Source organism: Fundulus heteroclitus, chromosome 13 (assembly GCF_011125445.2).
Source record: "Fundulus heteroclitus isolate FHET01 chromosome 13, MU-UCD_Fhet_4.1, whole genome shotgun sequence".
Classification (NCBI taxonomy): domain Eukaryota; kingdom Metazoa; phylum Chordata; class Actinopteri; order Cyprinodontiformes; family Fundulidae; genus Fundulus; species Fundulus heteroclitus.
The window spans coordinates 5,220,748-5,241,111 of record NC_046373.1 but is presented as its reverse complement, the minus strand read 5'-3'; the positions used below and the strand labels follow the sequence as shown (position 1 = coordinate 5,241,111).

Here is a 20,364-nt window from a genome sequence, read left to right as displayed (position 1 = left end):
GGCGGTCACAAGGACACGTGGCATCACAGTCCCTTTGTTCTCACTGACAGGTAGGAGCCTGCTGGAAAACAAACGGCTCTAGGTGCTCAGCTAGCTAATCACACATTTTACCATCCGTTCTGCCACTTCGTCCCACTGGAAAATGTGGGAATTGTAGGAATCTGCCACAAGAAATGTAGACCACAGTACGCTCGACTATGAAGGATAAAATGTCTGCAGAGAGTCAGCGCGAAGTCCACCAAGCTCTAACTCTGCGTACAGTACGCCCGGATATGGTAACTTAATATAAGCATTTTTTTCACTGAGATCAGAACTAATTTGCGTGACTAGATTAGCTGGGAAGCGCTGCGCTCTCCAGAATATGCCGACCTTCCCCTGAAGAGGAAGCGTATCAAGGCACCCCATCCCTGCAAACCTGCTGCAGTTCCCACTGCTGCTGAGCATGCAACCGTTTCTGGTTCCTCTGTTACTGAGCCGTAAACCTCTCAGCTTTAATTTCACATAAATTATCAATAAAACTAAAGTTTATAGCTGTAGATTGACAACAAATGACAAAGTGCAATTTATAAATAAATGATCATATCTTAAATTGTGGAGATTTTGGAGAAGAGTTTTATATAAAGTAATTTCCCCCTGGGATCATTAAAGTCTGAGTCTGAGTATTAATATATTATCACATTTATATTGAAATATCACTGAAAATGAGCAAGTGTCTCCCCAAAGTGAAACCTTGTGTTTTTTTTGGATGAATTTCAAACTAGATTTGACTCCTGACTTTTCTTTAATGCTAATCTCCTCCAGGTGAGCTGGGGTGCGCTCTCACTCTCCTCACTCTGTCCACCTTCCCCACAGGAGAGCAAATGTATGGAGGCAGCCCATCGTTGTAAACCTGCCCTCTTCTCTACAGCGATTTGTTCCTCACCCCTCAAGCTGCCAGTCCTCCGCTTCAGGGGAAAATCATGACGAGCCTTTAAGGATCCACAACCACGAGGTAGAAGAATATCAGCAGATCTACCAGGAAGTGGTTGAAAGTATGTGGAGGTTAGTCAGAAGGAAAACCTGAAAGTTTTAAACTCTAGGATATAACTGAATCCGTATTGTTCAACTTATTTTCCTTCATAAAGGTCCTAAACTGGTGACCTGTGTCCTTACAGTCTGGCTGTGGGGCAGCGCATCAACAGGCGGCGTGGGAGAGGCTGAACAAGCTACGTTCACCAGCACTGTATGTGAAGATGGGCTGACAACAGTGTCTGTGTCCTACGGGAGCGGGACGTATGCTCCCCTTTATGATGTGGACGTTTCAGAGGAGCCCAAACCAAAGCTGCCCAAGAAACTGTTTCCAGAACTTTTGCTCACCAGACAAGACAAACTTGTAGATGGTTAGATAACTTTAATTCTTTATTAACCTCCACCCTCATTAAAAAATGAAGAGTTTCCATCAGCCTGCAAAAACTCCACCCTCAGTCTCCACCACAGAGATATAATCATCCTGCATCTGCAGGTAGGTTTATACCTCCACAGTTTTTCTGGTCTTCACTTGGCCATAATGAAACCTGCTAACTGATTTTTTTTCTTGTGGACATCAGCCAGAAGCATCTTCATCAACCAAGCTGCTTCACGTTTGGGGACTATGAGATTCAAAGTCATAATTTTGACTTTCAAAGTCATAATTATGAGATACAAAGTCATAATTATGAGATACAAAGTCATAATTTCGATATTCAAAGTCATAATTTCGATATTCAAAGTCATAATTATGAGATTCAAAGTCATAATTTCTACTTTCAAAGTCATAATTATGAGATTCAAAGTCATAATTATGAGATAGAAAGTCATAATTATGAGATACAGGTACTTCTGTTTTTGCCAGCCAAAGGCAATGATTCGCCAACCCTTTCCCATTGTTGTTGTCCAAAATCATGACACAAGAAGGGCACCTTAAAGTTATTGCCCAGTGTACACTGTTCATAAAAGTCTTGCAAAAACTCGGAGAGCACATCTCTCAAAACTCCTCCATCATCAATAGCCTTTTCTTGCTTGCCATCCGCTTGAATAGATATGTCTTCCTGAGTAACGCTCACAGCACACAAATGTGAAATTAGTTCTTTAAGGATTTGGCCACAGCGAAGAACAAGGATTTTCTTTTTTACTTTTTCTCTCTGAACAATGGGCTCCTGAAAAGAATCAAGATGAGAAGAAGAAAGCCCTGGGCTAGATGACTGTGGAGACAGCAGAAGGGTGTCATCAAGACTAGCAGTATCTGTATTAGAAATACGTCCTGTGAAAAAAGTAACTGTGCCACTATCTTCCAAAATGTCCACATTCATTGCTGCATCTGGCTCTTGGACACTGGATAAATCCCCCGTGTCAACTATTGAATAAACTAGGTGAATATCATCCCTGCTGCTGTTTGTCAGTACACTGCTGTTTCCAACATATATGACATCCTGTTGGGCATTTGCACTGCCACTTTCTGTTTCTGAGTCACTGGCACTGTCCTTTCTTTTGGTGGTTTAGTAAAAACGCAGAAGGGGTAGTTTTGTCTGCTCATAAAGTTCTCCAACAGTGATATGCTCATCAAGTGAATGTTCCTGAAGATCTGTTACATCAACCTCAAAATCCGTGATTCTTCCCTGATTCTTCTTCTTTGAGCAGGCAAAAACAAACCAACTGCCTTTTCAACTAACTCATTTTTTCTACAGTCCTTTGACACAGCAATTTTTCTTGTTCCACCACCTTTCTTTGTCCTAACTTGAAAATATTTTCCTTCTGGAAAATTCTGCCATCCTATGTCAACTTTTCGTACACTTTTTTGAGCATTTTTGATGGTTTCATTTTCTGAAACCTCCCTATGGTCCTTGCTTTTGTTTCTTGAAATCTTTGCTCTCAGTCTGTCAAGAAGTTTTGATTTCCGGCGAGCAGGATCATTCCCTCCGTCTTGAATCACCACAGAGTGGGTGGATAGATTGGCTATTGGATATGAATCTGACTACTAAGGGGTCGGTTTCTATGCTCTATGTAAATATCCAGAGGGTGGCTTCCTCATTCCTTGACCACATAAAAAGGAAATGGGAGGAAGAATTAGAGCTGGACATATCAAATAATGAATGGAGTTGGGTAGTAGAACACATACATTCTTCGTCTGTATGTGTTAGACATGGACTAACACTGTTTAAAGTGGCACATAGACTTCATTTTACGGGGGACAAATTGGCAAGAATTTACCAGGGAGCTGATCCGACTTGCCCTACATGTAAACATGTTCCAGCCAACACATCTCAAATGTTCTGGTCTCTCCCCAGGCTCAAAGAATTCTGGATCAAAATCTTCAAAACCTTTTCATCCATTTACAAGAAAAATATTGAACCATTTCCTTTGGTAGTCATTTTTGGGGTGGCACTGGGGGAAACAGAATTAACGACTGTCAAAGGAAAGCAATGGCCTTTTCGTCATTGTTGGCCAGGAGATTGATTTTATTAAATAGGGTGTTTTCACTGACGTCACTGGCCAACTTCCGGTCCGCCATATTGGGTGGCACACTTCCTTATCTCTAGTTGTCTTACACGTATTATCGTATCGCGAATGGATAAGTACCCAGCACGCTAGAGCGACCAGATAAGGACGTATATCTGAGGAAATGTTCCGTGATCGACCATATGGACCCCTATACCCTCCACGGTGCCTTGTTTAGCCGTAATCCAGATGCATTACCTGGTGTTCGGTGAAAACCCTCTGCACACTCTTGAGGAAATGAGAGCTTACAAGGGTCTAGAGGCTCACAACCAGTTCACATCTGGTTATGTACATCAAGGAAATCGCCATCATACGTGGACGGGTGAGTTTTAATAAGATGGTAAAAATGTAAACAATCCGACGCAAATGTGTCGCATGCTTCTGCGGTGGCTGGCGGCCGGCGGACGGGCTCTGGGCCGATCGACGCCGCTCGCGGCTTTAATTATTTAAGCAGAACAATGACCAGTGCAAAATTAAGTTGTATTTACCGTATTGGCGCCGGTAGGAGCTGCAGATCATAAAGCCAGCAAACAGTGGGAACACAGCAACTCGTTCAAAGGTAAGCTGCGCTCGGACGGGTTAGCACATGCTAACCGTTAGCGCTAACAACCACTCGCGCATGTAATGTACTTTTAACTAGCTGCTATGTGTTTCAAAGGTTTAGAACACACTCTCATTGACATCGGGATACTGTGGAAAGTTATGTTCGGTCGAATTACAGCCGCGATCCAAGCGAGCCGACGACTCTTTGTTATCACTAACAGTTGTTCTCCGTGGTTGCGCCTCCAGGCAGGAAAGCGGTGGAAAATTAATCTGTTTCTATGTTTTTCCCATGGCGATCATGTGTTGCGCTGTTACAGCCCACAATACAGCAACGGTTTACCATGGTTGAAATCAAGTTAAGGTGAAATTAATCAAATTAAAACACGGCTGAGAGAGGGAGTACAGTATGCGGTAGTAATAGGCAGTAGAGGCGGCGGAGGCAGTCAACATGACAGCCGCAGAAAGTAATAAGTCATAACGCCCAAGCCCTATTATTAATATATTCTTCTTATATGTTTTAAATACTTAACAGTTAATTACCTGTGACAAAGTGAGCACCGCAGACTCTGGCGTATTCCAGCTTAACACCGTCCAAATCGGACCTGGATATCCGTGTCAGCCATAGGTGATGGCGTTGTTCAGACAGCTGTTTTTTTTTTTTTCACACTGATTCACTATTACGGCTGGTAGGCGATAGAAAGAGCGTTGATCTCCACCTCCACGGGCCGTGCAACCAACCATTAAACACGTTTTCCCCATTGTTCACTTCCAATACTGCCTAAGGCGTCATACAATGCAGGTCAACGGTGCGAAACGACTGCCACCCAATATGGCGGACGCGCTGAGTAGTCACGTGAGCGTGACGTCAGCTGAAAACACCCTATTGGATAAAGGCAGCACTGCCAACTCACAAAAGATGGATAGAGGAGGTGATGGCACACCTAAAGTTGGAACATCTTAGAATTACTTTACAGGGCAACACTAAGAGATATTTCAAGGTCTGGCAACCTTTTTATTTCCTATTTTGAATCGGAATTTTCATCTGCTTCAGCATAACTAGCAGCCTCGCCCCCCCTTTTTCCCCCCCTCAGGTTTGAATGGCAATAACAACCACAATGATAATAATTATATGTATCTAGTTTTAACTGGAACACGGGTGGTGTGTATGGTAGTAGGATCTGTCTTGCCGTTAGTTTGTCTATGTTTTTGAGCTGTTTTTGTGACGTAAATTTTGAGTCCTACTCTTTTGTTCTGTATGTTTTAAATGGGATGTCTTTTGTTTCAATATGAAAAATCAATAAAAACTATTTGATTATTATTATAATATTCCCTATAACATTATAGCATGACATTTGTATCAATCATCTTCTAGCATAGGTGATTCTGCGTGGTGGGAGGGGGGCCCCCAAATCAAATTCTGCTTAGGGCCCCCAAGAGGCTTGGGCCGGCACTGGTAACCGATTTTGCAGTTCAGTCTTTGTAGTCTCATAATCCCTAACAGTGTTCTTAGATTTGTGGACCAGATGCTTTTATCTATCTCAAAGTCTTCTTATAAATCCAGAGGAGACAGAGTTTTTGCTGTTCTGACTCCTAAATTGTGGAATGAACTGCCACTGGTGGTCAGGCAAGCTCCATCTCTTGATGTTTCTAAAACTCGTCTGAAAACAGACTTTTTTTTCTTTGGCTTTTAACTCAAAGTGAATTTTTTTTTTATCTGTGTTTCAACTGTAGCTATTTGTATTATTTTCTTTTTTTTTTTTTTTTTTTACATCAGAGTCTTATGTAATCATTATTGTGGTTTTTTTTTTTTTTTTTTTTTTAGTGCAGCACTTTGGTCAGCTTCTATGTTGTTGATTTCCGTGTGTTTGTAAAAGCACAAATACTTGGAGACATCAGCTTGCAGGGAAGGTTCCTCATAGCAACGCATTGGATTGTCTCCTTCCGCTCCACTAGGGGGCTTTACAATTTGTTGAGTTAATTTATTCCGGCGTGCTGGCGGAAACCGGAAGTGGTTCAACTGACACCGGAAGCGATCTTTCCGCCATTAAAAGCCGCTCGAAATCAAATTATAACGGTCGGGTTACTTCGCAATTATATTTCGATATATTGCTCAACTTGGTGAGTCGATTTCGAACATTGTAACTTAGGACATCGAAGCTTGGAAACATGTTTTTTTTCTGTTTTAGTACTTAGTTAGCAAAACAGTGCCGTTGATTCATGGTAATGCTGTACATCAACCGCTAGTCGGCGCTATCCTAGCGTAACTGATATTGCTGTAATTTATACTCCCTATACCATTTGTGGTTAAAATGTCAGACTTAAATCCAGCATACCATATGTGTTCATATGATTTAATGCGAAATTCTAAATGTGTGGTTTAATTTCTTACTTTTATCCTATTTAGCCGGCTAGCCCACGGGGCAGGAAACAACCACTACCACCATGAGGCGCCCTAACCGTTTTCGTGGCGCCCGACTCGGCTGCTCCCCGCTCAGATAGACGTCTCCTGAGCATTGGAAACCCACTTTAGATATCTTAATACGACAGAGAAGTACTTGGTTAAATTTAACACGTTTTTCAAGTTATTTTCTCAATAAGAGTGTGAAGATGTTTTGCTTCCTTTGTAAACGACGAAAGGAATGAACCTGATTCTCTGTGTAATCTGCTGATTTGATTTAATGCGGTAAGATGATTTCCACTCAGTTTGATTTTTAATTTAGTTTTACTTGTTGCTACTTATTTGTGAAAAGATAACATTATCAAACTTAAATACCTGTTTTTACAACTTTTAAACAGAAAAGTCCTCTAAGGGAGGTGGGCTATGGAGATGACGAAAACTCAAGTCTGCAGAAGAGGTAAATATTTATAACAATCCTAATTTGTTTCCACGTGGTTTTAATTTATTTTATTTTCCTGCAACAAATGACTTGGACACCCAAAATTTGACATTTTCTCCTCATTTTGCTGATATCAGCCTGCAGACCACCGTCTCCCTCTTCCACCACAACCACTGCTACCAGCGAGGCTCCAAGGATTAGAAAAACCTCCAGGTGGCATCATTGGACACTTCATAAGAAGGTATGTTTAGCAGAGCTGATTATTTTAATTAATAAGGAGCAAAGAAAAGGGGTTGTAATTTGTCTCAGCACGGTCTGAGTTCATCTGTGATACACACAAATGAACTCAGTCAGAAGAAGAAAAAGCAGACCCATCTCCCACAAAATGTAGACTCATCACAATTCTGTCACCCTCCGTGACAGAAAGGAGGTAAAATAAAACTTCAACTGCAGTTTTATAATTTCTCGTTATGTTGGTGTTTTAGAGGTGTATGCCACTACAACATGTATTTCCTTTTCTTTATTTTACAGCTGCAGCAACAGTGAAACGTCTCGGGGTGGAGAGACTAGTGCAGCGTTTCCGCCGGGCATTAAAAATCATTAAAAGTCATCAAATGTGATTATCTGTGGCATTAAAAAGCCCAAACTAGTGGTGAAAATGTGTTTATTGCTCCTTTTAAGAGCTTTAAAAACAAGCACTGAAAGTTTAAAATATATACTAAACCAAACCGTGAGCCACTGAAGGGGATTTCAGTATTGGGGTGATGTGATCATGAAAGGGGTCGTGGATAGCCTAGGTAATAGGATTCAGCCTTAGGATGGCTGAAGTACACAGTTAAACATCTCTCTCTTTTTATCACCAGTGTCTGCGTCATGAACGACACTTCAGGACAACATGAAGTCCAGGTGGAAACTGCTCCTGATGGTGGCACTCTTCCCTCATTTGCAGCTGAGAAAGATTCACAGACCATGAAAGAAGACAGCGGAGAAGTATTTCTGACCTCTTCTCCCACAGAAACGAGGTAAAAGCTTTATAACATGTCTGTGCCATCAAATCAATTATTTGGGTTTCATTTTACTGAAGAAAAAAATTCATCATGATTTCTATTTCCACTGATATTAATTTTTATGTTTTTAATCTGAAGTTTAAAGAGAACCAGGGAAGTGGCAAATACCAAACCTGGACACCAGGATCTTCCCTGCACACAATCTTCTCCTGAGTCAGGAAACACTCAGACTAAGAAAAAGATAAAAACATCGTTTTGGTTAACCCTGTCCCAACTGTTTCATGATAAGGTATGTTGACCCAAGCTGAATGTTGTTGATAGCATTAACTCAGTATTTGCAGTAGTGAATTTTTTTTTTTTTTATCACAAAAGAGAAACTTTCCACATGAAGACGAAGTAAAGACACATACAGAGCCTTCCACTTCAGATCATGTCTGTCGTCCACAGGCTAGATCCAACAGTCCAGGACTTAAACAACTGACTAAGGAAACCATCCCCAATCACGAGCTAGTCTGCTTTGGGTAAACAAAAGCACAAGAATCTATAAATAAGCTTTTTACAGACTACATTTTACAAAACCCTCTGCTCTAAAACCACTGTACTACATTTCAAATGGGTTGGAACTGAAGCCCATGTTCTGACTCTGGTTCTTTGTCTTGTGTGTTTTAAGGTTACCCAACAGCGGGATGACTTGCTACATGAACTCCATCCTCCAAAGCCTCCTGACCCTGAGCTGCTTTGTTCAGGAGATCCACACCCAGCTGCCGGTGTGGAGCTCTCACCCCGGATCTCAGATCTTTGGGTACACCACTCCACACATTTCATGATAAGGTATGTTGAACCAAGCTGAATGTTGTTGATTGCATCAACTCCGTATCATATAAATAACAGAAACAACCACAGCATGTTCAGTTTTTGCTGTAGTGAAATAATTTTTTATCACAAAAGAGTCTTTCCACATGAAGACGAAGAAGGGACACATATAGAGCCTTCCACTTCAGATCATGTCTGTCGTCCACAGGCTAGATCCTATATTTTTCAGACAATAAGGCCATGTACGTGTCTTTGTCCACATATAAAGGCACTAAATATTCTTCCTAAGTGTGTAATATCCCTCTGCCCCTTCACGTACACAGCTCTCTCCTGAAAGGGAAAGCAATCCGTCTCTGTCTGGAGGACAGAGTAGTTGGACTACACTGCCCCGTTTCTAACATAAGGCCAAAATGAACTTTTAAATTGAATTAACTTACTAGGTTTATTGCTGCTTGCGCTTACTGGGGCGCGGGCTGCCTAAATGTTCACATATGCGTACTGTGAGCTTGGTGGAGTCCACGCTGACTCTCCATGGACGTTTTACCCTTCACAGATGGAGTGTACTGTTGCCTTCATTTCCCGGAGCAAATTCCTACAATTCCCACATTTTCTGCCAGCGGGACGAAGCGGCGGAACAGATGGTAAGATGTGGGATTAGCTAGCTGAGCACCTAGAGCCATTTCTTTTCCAGCAGGCTCCCACCTGTCAGTGAGAACAGAGGGACTGTGATGCTGCGTGTCCTTGTGACCGCCTGCTTGGAGCGGCTCAGTGTATCAAGCTCAGTGTCACATATAAAACAGTTCAATGTGAAGACTTCTAGCCACCAAGAAGTCGTAAAGAATGAGCTGTGTACGTACGTACCTCAGTGGAGTGAACTACGCCCGAGGCAGACCGGACACTTTTTTTTAAAGAAAATTTAAGTATTTTAAGTATGCCTTTTAGTCTGAAAAATGTGATACAAAACCCTCTGCTCTAAAACTACTATACAACTTTTTAAAAGGGTTGAAACTGAAGCCCATGTTCTGACTGGTTCTTTGCCTTGTGTGTTTTAAGGTCACCCAACCTGGGGCTTACTTGCTACATGAACTCCATCCTCCAAAGCCTCCTGACCCTGAGCTGCTTTGTTCTAGAGATCCACACCCAGCTGTCGGTGTGGATCTCTCACCCCAGAGCCCAGCTCTTCAGGTACAGCCCACCAGACAACAAAACAGGGGTGTCAAAGTCCAGTCTTCGAGGGCCGGCGTCCTGCCAGGAACACATCTAAAAGTTGCAGGGCTTTGGACTGATTGGAGCTTAAAGCCATGCTCTAAAAGATCTAGGGCTGCAACTAACAATTATTTTAATATATTAACCAGTCAATTTTTTTTGATTGATCAATGAATCGGACAAAAAAGTTTATGTTTTCAATTTCCAGCTCTTCTTCAAAGAGTCAAAAAGGTTGTCAGACATTTAAAACTTTGTTTTTCTTGTGAGGGTTTTACATTTTTGAGGATGTCCTTTAAGGACACTTTTTTGTTTTTTCCATAAGGGTCTTTAATTTTGGTCTGCATCTTATCATTCTGAGTGTCTCAAAATGTTGTTATGGTTACATAATAACAAAAGACTTGATTCTGGAAAAGTTAGTTTGTAGCCTTGCTCCTCACTACCATACAGTTCCTTCACTCAGACGTCTGCAAATTAAAACTTTAAAGTTGAATTAACAAATTATTACCATCCATCAGTCGGAACGACATTGTATTTGAGTGAGGGCAGGTTTATGCGGATCCATAATCCGATCAGCGTCCGTTTTAACTCATGAACTTGCTGCGCATGCATATGGAGGACGGGGCAGCAGCGCTTTGAGGGATGATCATTTCCTCCCAACATCTGCAGCACCATGAGTTGCTGAGCCCGGTGTTTAATTATGGAAACCAGTAATGCCTCAGCCACTCTCATTGTATTCCACTTGTTTTTGGCTGATGTTCACCAACCATTCATGCAATTTTATTTATTAATTTTTTAAATTAATAATCGATTCTTGGCGTCAAGAATCGATGCATTGGATCGCAATATTAGAATCGCGATGCATCGTCATGACTATTATTTTGCACACCCCTAATGTTAAATCACTTTTGTAAAGCTCGCGTGAGTTTCTTGAGTTCGTGGCGTGCAAAGTGCGTCGCAACCTGAAGCCCATGGCTGGATCTGCTGTAGCGTAGCTGGCTGCCGGCGGAGCCTGCGGGCTTCAGCACTGTGGCTGCTGGGGGATCTCCTGGGGCTGCCCCCCCCCCCCCCCCCCCCTTTGCTCTTCTCTGGGGTGTGGCAGGCAGTTTTCCCTGTGTTGGTCCTTCTGTGCTCTGGTGGCCCCTTTGGACGTCTGGGGCTCTGGTCTCTCCGGCGTCTGCCTCGGTGCTCCAGGTGGCGGATCTTTGGCTCCTCATAACTACTATTGAGCATTTTGCTTATGGATAAACCTGACATCATATACAAGCTCATGCTATCAAACACCTACAGGTGCTTACATATGCATTTCTATACAGATAAACCCTATAGTTGGCTTTGGCTGCCACTATATACATAATACTGCATATTTTTCAGTGACGTCACCATTGGCGTCGGTTGTCTGTAATTTTTTTGTTGGTTTTGTTATTTATTACCCCGTTTACACTACCTGTACTGAAGACTGAGGCTGATTCGGTTATGTTAAATATGGATAAACAATCACTCCAGGGTGTCGGGTTAGAACAGCTGATATATATGTCCAGGTGAGTTAGTGAAAGAAAAAAATGTCCGAGTCCAGTATTGAGCTTTACTTCCTTTTAATTAGCTCGTGAGGTTCAGCCATACATATAAAGGCACGTGTGATGGGTTCACAGTGTGTATGTGTGTGTGTGTGTGTGGTTTTCTACAAAGAAACAAAGAGAAATTACGAGATTTTGTCTATAAATCATTTCACAATAAACCAAATATCCAGAAATGAATAAATGTCTTCAAACATCACCACAGACTAATAACTGGCCGATATCCGACCCCGAAAATGTAAACAATAATAATAATAAACCCTGCGTTTCAACAGGAAAAGGTAACAGCTGCATCAATCAAACGAGCTCAATAGCTTAATGCTAACAGCTAACCTTTAGCTCTCAATAATACAAGTAAACAGCACTAAACAACCATAATATTCGACAGGACACAGTACAATACAGCTCTCAGACATTTACGAAACCGAACTAAACCAACAACAATATTACTTATGTTCATTGGACGCACACAATAGAACGAAGTAAACGAAATCAGCCTTGAGAGCCGCACCACTCAATGCTCAGATCCATATACAAGATGTAACAAATATGAATGTGAAGCCATCTAGTGGCTGAAATAAAATACATCTAAAACACTGATAAGGAACCTAAACTAGAGGGCTGAAAACAAATAATTAACAGTCTTTTGTACACTACCCTTTTTTGAGCCGAGACCAGGCCAAGCTCGGTAACCGAGATAACTCTGGAGTGTAAACGGTAAGCACTAGTGATGCACGATATTAAAAATTTCAACCGATACCGATAACCGATAATTTCCTGCTTCTCAGGGCCGATACCGATACCGATATGTTAAAATGTAATTACATTTTCTTATTAACACAACATTAACATAATATATTGATATAATCTACTTTGTGCAGTATAGATAACTGATGAATTAGCTGATTTGACCAATCTATAACAAAAAAAACAACTTTGACACTGCAAATATTTATTTCTTTTCATTTCACCAAAAAAATAAGGTAATCTGCTATAAAACATGTAGCAAGACACAGATATGCATCAAACATGCATCTTAATTTAACAAAAAAAAGTGCATCTCTTATGGAGGTATGTAATAAAGTAAAGTGCATTCTGAAAACCATTAATGCTTGACTGCATTAAAACAAAGCTCAGTCATTTAGATTAAAAAAATGCTTACAACTTCAACTTAAAAGTTAAATGATTTCGTCTTCTCAACATGTCCTTTGCTAACCACTCCCCAATCTTGTCACTGTTTCATGTCATCACATGTGGTCATATGCCATCATAAAACATATAGCAAAAGTTAACAACAATAAGCATAAAATGTGCCTCTTAATTTTAACAAAACGTACATCCCTTAGGGACGTAAATATTTAAGTCTGTTTCAAAAATAAAATGCTTAAATTCTTCAAAACTTCAACTTCAAAGATTTTCCTCTTCTCAACATTTCCTATCCTAACCTCCCCCCCAAACTTGTCACTGTCACATTATCTGCATTATATTTTCTATATTCTGGGGGAGGGCACCAGTGGGAGATTTTTCTTAACAAAGAGAAGCATCTCTGCTTTATCACATCCAAGTCGGTTTCGTTTTTCATCAATAACATTTGCAGCAGCAGAAAATAAACGTTCACTGTCCACACTTGTACAAGGAGAGGACAGATACTTCCGTGCGAGGAGGGCAAGTTGTGGGAACCGGATTTTGTTGCTTCTCCAGTAGTCCAAGGGGCTCTCGGATCGAGGAATTGTTGGCTCTGAGAGATAGGCTTGAATCTAAGGTAATAGAAGAATAACAAAGAACAAAAACAAAATTATATTTAATGTTATACATAGCATATTTAACATAATATAACTTTTTTTTTTATCAGATAGCCCAAAGTTTTATATAAACAACAAATCAATTACCTGCTGATCAGCTTGGCTGTGGTTCAGCTCGTTTGTGGCATTTTCGTGAAGGATTTCTTCATACATTTTCTGCAGGGAAGCATTGTTGTTGTTGTCATCTGTCCTGGTTCTCTTCTCATGTGGCTCTTCCTCTGGCTCATTTTCTGTCTGTGATCTCACTTTGGCCGTTAAGACTTCCATTGCTTCCTTTTTTGTTGCTTGGTCAAAAAAGCAGTCTTTATATCTGGGGTCCAACACTGTGGCCAGAAAGCACACGGACTCTGTCGAGATGTGACTGAAACGCTGCTCAACAGCTTGCAGTAGCGTACTCTTTGAAGTTTTGATTCCATGATCTGTCGCAACAGTCTTGTTTAACAGACGTTTCAGGGCCTCAATGGAGGGGATCACATCAGCTGCGGTGGCTGTAGCTGAGCTCATGTTCTTTGTCAGCTGCTCACACGGGTCAAGAAGTGTTAGCATGTTTTCGATTAAAGCCCACTGATTTGGGCTCAGAAATGCAGGCAAGTCGAAATCGACGGCATATGCTGCCAGGGCTCGTTTCTGCTGCAACAAGCTGGTCAGCATGTAGAAGGTTGAATTCCAACGAGTAGCCACGTCTTGTTGAAGCCTTGCCTCTTTCATGCCAAGTTGTTTCTGTAAGTTTCGTAGGCGGGAGGTGGCGACGTTGGAGTGTTTAAAGTGTCCGACTATCTTCCTGCTTATCGCGACACAGTCTGCGATGCTTCTTTGGCTCAGTACAGCCTCGTTCACAGCTAACTGTAGCGTGTGTGCTACACAGCCCAAACTGGCAAGCCCACACTCCTCCATGGCCTTGATCATGTTGCGTGCGTTGTCCCTCAGCACGACATGCACTTGGTCTTTCGTTATATTCCAGTGTGCAAGCATGGTGTTAAACGCCTGACATATCATTGCTGCAGTATGTGATCCGGGGCACTCCTGAGCATGCAGCATGGCTTGTTGTAAATTAAAGTCCTCGTCTAGCCACTGTGCTGTTAGACTTAGCATGCTAACAGGGCTAACATCGGACGTCCATATGTCTGTTGTGAAACTTATGTGTAGTCCGTTCTGGTCGATTAGGCTGTGGATGTGTGTGGCAACAACATCATAAAGTGCAGGGAGGGACACGTCTGAGAAAAAGCGGCGGCTTGGAAGAGTGTAGCGTGGCTCCAAGTGTGCCAACAGGCTACGAAAAGATGGCTCTTCGACCACGGAGAAAGGCTGGTCGCCGAGTGCAATGAACTCCATTACTTTGCCGTTAATGGCTTTGGTCTTTTCATTGTCTCTCGCAAAGGGTCTACTTTTTTCAAAAGACTGCAGAATGGTAACATCGGACTTTCTTCCTTTAGTTAGCGCATTGGTTTCACTGCTTGTGCTAGCTACTGCAGCCGCTGCCTCATACTCTTTTAATACCTCTTCGCCGCGGTGCCGACTTTTCAGGTGAGATATAAGATTACTTGTGTTAAAGCTTAACGACCTTTTTCCTCCTCTCGGAATCCGCAATGAACAGGCGTTGCATATAGCGAAAGCATTGTCATTTTCTGCCACTGTGAAGAACGACCATACAGGTGAAGGCATGTTTGTCTACTTCCCCACTCACTGGCCGCATGCATTGGATGTGACGTGCCACTGCGCGTCATAGCTTGTCTCGTCAAAATAAAAGTCGTTACTCTTGAACGCAGTTTCCGCGTTTTTATTAAATTATCGGCTATTTTTATCGGGAAAATATGGCTATCGGGCCGATAGAAAATAAGCCCAAATCGGCCCGATAGTTTAGGTGACCGATATATATCGTGCATCTCTACTTAAAACTATTTAAAATGTTAATAAAGCTTTTTCTTAAAAACACGTCTGAAGCTCAGAGGAAGAGAAAGAAAGACTTTGGAGACTTTTGCTTCAACAGACTTAAATGAAATACAATACGCTGTACTTGGTGCTAGAGTGGCTAACACGAGGAACAGTTTCGTCCAAAGCCTTTTCTGCTAAAATAAAATATTTAGTGTATGTCAGATACAGTGCACGTTGGACATTGATCTGTTTAGCTAACGTAAGACGATGACTCTTTCGTGCGCGCCTAGCTGTATGCACTCGCGCTCCGTCTGCTGGTGTCGGATAAGGATGGGACGCTGTTGGCCCATCCCCGCCGACAAAATGCTAATAAATAAAAAAATAAAAAGCAATAAGTATTATTTCTTTGCGTTAAGTATTAAAGCAAAGCAATAATACTTACACCAGCACACACTCCCTTGTTCTTGTTGATCGTACGAAGGTTGAGCTGCTCATGTGGTCGTGCACAAGCTTTGATCCAAGCCCGGCATTCTGCTCCTGATTTTGGAAATCTGTGAATTTTCCGACCACAAATACGATCAGGATATCTGACATCACCAGTACAGATACCCCACTGGCAATGGAGAACCATTATTTTTCGATTGTTGATTCGAAAACTTTATGCCGGTATGCTAGTACAGTCGTAGTCTAGCACTACATTAGCTTGTGTTTGTGAGACTTCTTCGCACGTTGTAGCCACTCTATGACGTAGAATGGGCATCAGCCAATGAAAAGCGGCCCCTCTGGTAAGGTCCATTCCCACCTATGCTGACAGAGTTGCCACCTGGAGATTTTGCTTCGAGTTCCAAGGAAAAGGTGAAAGAGGTGTCCTTCGACAGACATTGCTTGAAAAACTCTTTTCATGCAAATCTTCATGGACAAAGTCCAATTTGATCTAAAATGTTTTTGGTTTCAGGTAATACCACTATGTAATATATTTCAAAAGAAAGTTTACCATTTGACTCAAAATGGTCATGTTTTCAGGAACATATGGAAGTGAGCCACAATAGAGTCAGTTAGCTTTTGTTTTTACTGACAAAGATATAGAGCAAAAATACTGATTAAAAAGATTACTCCAACAACATTGTGAAATACAAGTTTTGAAGTCAAATTATTGCTGTTGCTATGAAGCTTCTTTTAAGGTAAAAATTCTGAAGCATGTGTTTAAACTGTACTTATTTTCCTTTTCTTTCCATAGGGCATTATGTTTTTTTTTTCTACAAAGTTGATTGTAAAATTGATAAATGCTTTGAGCGCAATAGTGCCCAGAATTCTAACAAAGACTTTTGTCTGTTGTATGTAAAAGGATTTTCTCATGTTCAATTTTGAGATCCATGTATTCATCTTTTTAATACTCATAGATTATGTTCTAGTTTGGTCATTATCTGGAGGTAGAGAACTTCCTTTCAAAAGGATCTTTCAGAGCACTTGTTAAAGGTACTTTTAATGTATATTCTTCTGTGAGTTGATGTAACATTGCAGTATAATGTTATGTTTCTAAGGAAAGAATGAGTTGGTTTGATCACAAACCATAACACTTCATTTTGTAATGGGTTTTTACCAAAGATTCATTAAAAGTTTTCATATATCATTCAACCATGTCGTCATTGTGAAACGGTACATAACTTGGGTCTCAGTGTTCAGTAACAGAGAACTATAAGTCTTGCTGTTATAAATATAAAAATTATGTCTTGAATATGAGGAGCAGTGGTGGGGTTTACAGTACATGTCATTTAAACATTTTGTGTCCTGCATGATAGATCACAAGGCACATGTGAAGTTAGATTTCTTGTTATTGTCCTAATATATGTAGCAGCATACATTTGCTGTCATACACAACAAGAATCACAGAAAATATAAAACCTAGCAGCAAAATTCAAAGTTATGTACATCATGATGAAACCTTTAAGTACATGGGAATTGAAGAAAACAGAGGTCTGTTTTCTTCCCCCCTACATCTGTATTTCTTTGACTGCCTGTCCTTTATGGGATGTGGGGTCTGCAGCTGCCTAATTCTGACTGTGTGAGAAAGTGACAGGTTCATTCTGGACAGGCTCACAAGGTCATTTGCTCCACAAACTCTTTTTTTACAAGAAAATATCACACGTGTCACAGGTTTGTGCGTATATAAGCTCTTAAAAATAAGCATAACTCAATTGTTTCATCATGTGTGGACGGTGCATGAAGAAAGTTTACTGTTATCAGAAGGTATGATAGTTCGAACTGTCTCATCACGTGTGAACGGTCCTCTGAAGACGTTGGACTGTGCAAGTTTCCGCCGCTTGCTCAGAAACCTGTTTGAGATTGTCTTGTTCATCAAAAAGCCGTGGAAGGGTATACATCATGTAGGACCGGCAACTTGGAGCAATAGTATCTCTGATCTTACGAATTATGTTCCATAAGTGAACCACTTTAAGAGTTCTTCCTGAAAGACAAGAAAATAAACAAGTTCTTAAAGTACATACTCCATATTTAAAAGCATATATCATATAGTATTTATCTTTTACATTCAAACATACCTCAGTGATATTTAAACAGGTGAGCAGAATTGGCTGCTTATCCAAGAAGTCACCAGTAAAGTAGTATGCATTCTTCAGTTTTTGAAAAAGGTGCATCCAGTACTGTGCACGACGTTTCCTTAAGAAATCCCACCAGCTGTTGATGTGCTGGCTGTGGGTGCTGGATCCCACAATGAAGTAGTTTTCAGGATAGCTGTCATCAAGACGCAAAAATCTTTGAATGTCTTTCATTGTACCATTCTCTGTCTCCATGTCTCTATGAATTCTGGCTGTGGTACCCCCTCTGTTACTGCTGGAAGAAAATATCCAGCAGTAACTTTTGGACAGCACCATCCATGTATTCAGCTTTAGAGATGCCAACCTGTAAACACAGCAGACAATTTGTTAGCGTTTTTTTTATTTTAAACAAAAGGTAAAAATAACAATTAATTTATTCTTTCTAAAAATTGAGCACGTTACTTATGCTAAATGTGAGAAGCTAAATATTCCAAATTCAAAGTTTTCAAGTATTTAAATTTTGTGTCAGATCAAATGCACAGGCACTCTAAGATGCAAAAGAGAACATTCATGATTTTCTGGCTGTATTTTTAATGTAGCTATCTTAATCCTGGTCCTCCTACCTTAATGTTTTTGTTTATGGGAATTTTAAAAAGTACTTTTACAGAATTCCCATCAGAAGGAGAATAGCTACTGTTTAAAATTGTGATTAAAGGTTAGACTGGATCAATGTTTAATTGCTCAAACCTAGACTGCAATGCAACAATGTTGTTGATTGAGATTTGTTTTCTTTTCTGAGTAAGTTTAAAAAGACATCAGAAAAAACAAATGCAACAACAAATAAACTGAGAACAGTTGTGCCTTGCTGCCAGGTGCTTTTATTGATAAATTCTGATATTAACTTTTGAATTTGCAGCAATAACAATCGATTATCAGTTTTTGCTTTTCTCCTTATTAAAGCATAAAGCAGTAGTTGACTGGGTTTATTAATGGATCTGATATAAATAGCTGTCCTTTACTGGCTTGTGAATAGTCACATTAGAAAGCTCTGTATTCATCACTTTGTTTTGACACAATAAAATATGGATAAATGTAGCTTTATCTAGCCTCACTTTTATTGTGTAGAATACACATACTTTTAATTAGCCTTACGAGTGTCGAATTAAAATGTATTTTAATCATATTTAATTAAAATACATAAAGGCATAGGTACATTTGCAGTCACAGGCCGTTTACAGAGTACTTAAACGGTGTAATTCCCATGACGCACCACTAGTAGTGCTGTGATTTTTGAAGCTCCGGGTCAAATTGCCCAGAAGAAGAAAACAGCGGCTGGCACCGCGGAGGACTGTTTCGGCTGCAAACTGTTGTAAATAAACCCATAGACATAATATAAGAGTAGACGCGTCATTGGGCGGGTTCTGCCTATGCTGCGATGCGTCAGAGCGTCCGCCATCTTAAATGTGGCAAATCTGCAGTTACTCAGTCACTTAAACAGTATCAGAGGGACTTTAATCTCTGAATATACTTTGTATTCGTAGTATTATTTTTGTAATATTACAAGTTTATTTTCGTATCCCTTTAGCTTCATTCTCCTGAATTTATTCTATTAAAGAATAAAAATATTTAACATAATCTAACCTGGCCCTGTTACTCCTGGAGTGAAATAATTCTCCAAACTGAATATTCTGGAAATGTTCCCCCTTAATTCTCATAATATGATGTTTTTATCATAACATTATCACTTCTGTGTTTGTTAGTTTATTTTTACTTTAGGACTTTTTTTTCTCATATTATTAATTTTACCTCTTTAATACTCACCCAAAAAGTCTGTTCCTAAAGGTTCACATGTGACACGGTTTTCTGAAATAATGAAGACCACAATGTTTAGATTTAACAAATTGATCCTTATATTCATAACACACACACACACACATATATATATATATATATATATATATATATATATATATATATATATATATATATATATATATATATGTGTGTGTGTGTGTGTATGTGTGTGTGTGTATTTATTGCAGCACAGGAATGAGGCATCTTCTCTGATCCACGTTCACAATAACAGAACTCAACTTTTTTCTGCCACATACAATATGGCGGTGACGTTGACGTGCGAACCTGCGCCCTATGACGCGTCTACGTATATGATGTCTGTGAATAAACCCACAGCTACAGCTGAAAGCCCCCCCTAAGCAACAGTTAAACCTTGTAATGTGTAAATGAAGAGTACAAAGGCAACGCAAACCTGTTTTCACCGTGTAAACAGAGCCAGAGACTGTACTACAGTGCTGTAGATGTTTCCAAAGCATAGTTGTTAAATATAAATAACTGCCGAATTGATAAAATTTCAAGTAGAGGACTTGCTGTATATTTATGACTTACCTTGTAACTCCTCAGTGCAGAAATACATTCCTCCGACAAATGACGACTTTTAAAAAGAAATAAAAGGCGCCCCTCCGTCTCTCCTCTTATCCATGACACTGAAATATCCCGCGAGCTGATGCCGGGTTATGTTGCGTTGTTATGAGGAGACAATTATCTGGTTTTAGCAAGATAAGTCTCTCATTAAAACAAGAAACCTTTGCCGTTAAAGGGAGAAAGTTATATAGTTATAACAAGTT

At 40.4% G+C, this 20,364-nt stretch overlaps 2 long non-coding RNA genes across 2 annotated transcripts; one reads left to right on the top strand and one right to left on the bottom strand.

Moving 5' to 3' along the window:
* Positions 1-6,041: 6,041 nt before the first annotated feature.
* On the top strand, positions 6,042-10,733 carry LOC110368116. Its single transcript, XR_004932238.1, has 9 exons — positions 6,042-6,174; positions 6,461-6,739; positions 6,853-6,911; positions 7,031-7,134; positions 7,757-7,915; positions 8,039-8,189; positions 8,348-8,421; positions 8,571-8,731; positions 9,767-10,733. It is a non-coding gene; the product is annotated as an uncharacterized LOC110368116 (long non-coding RNA).
* A 6,248-nt stretch (positions 10,734-16,981) lies between these two features.
* Positions 16,982-19,043, bottom strand: LOC118565180. The gene is made up of 2 exons (XR_004932237.1): positions 17,726-19,043; positions 16,982-17,631 (listed from the first exon to the last, which is right to left on the bottom strand). It is a non-coding gene; the product is annotated as an uncharacterized LOC118565180 (long non-coding RNA).
* Between the last annotated feature and the right edge of the window lie 1,321 nt (positions 19,044-20,364).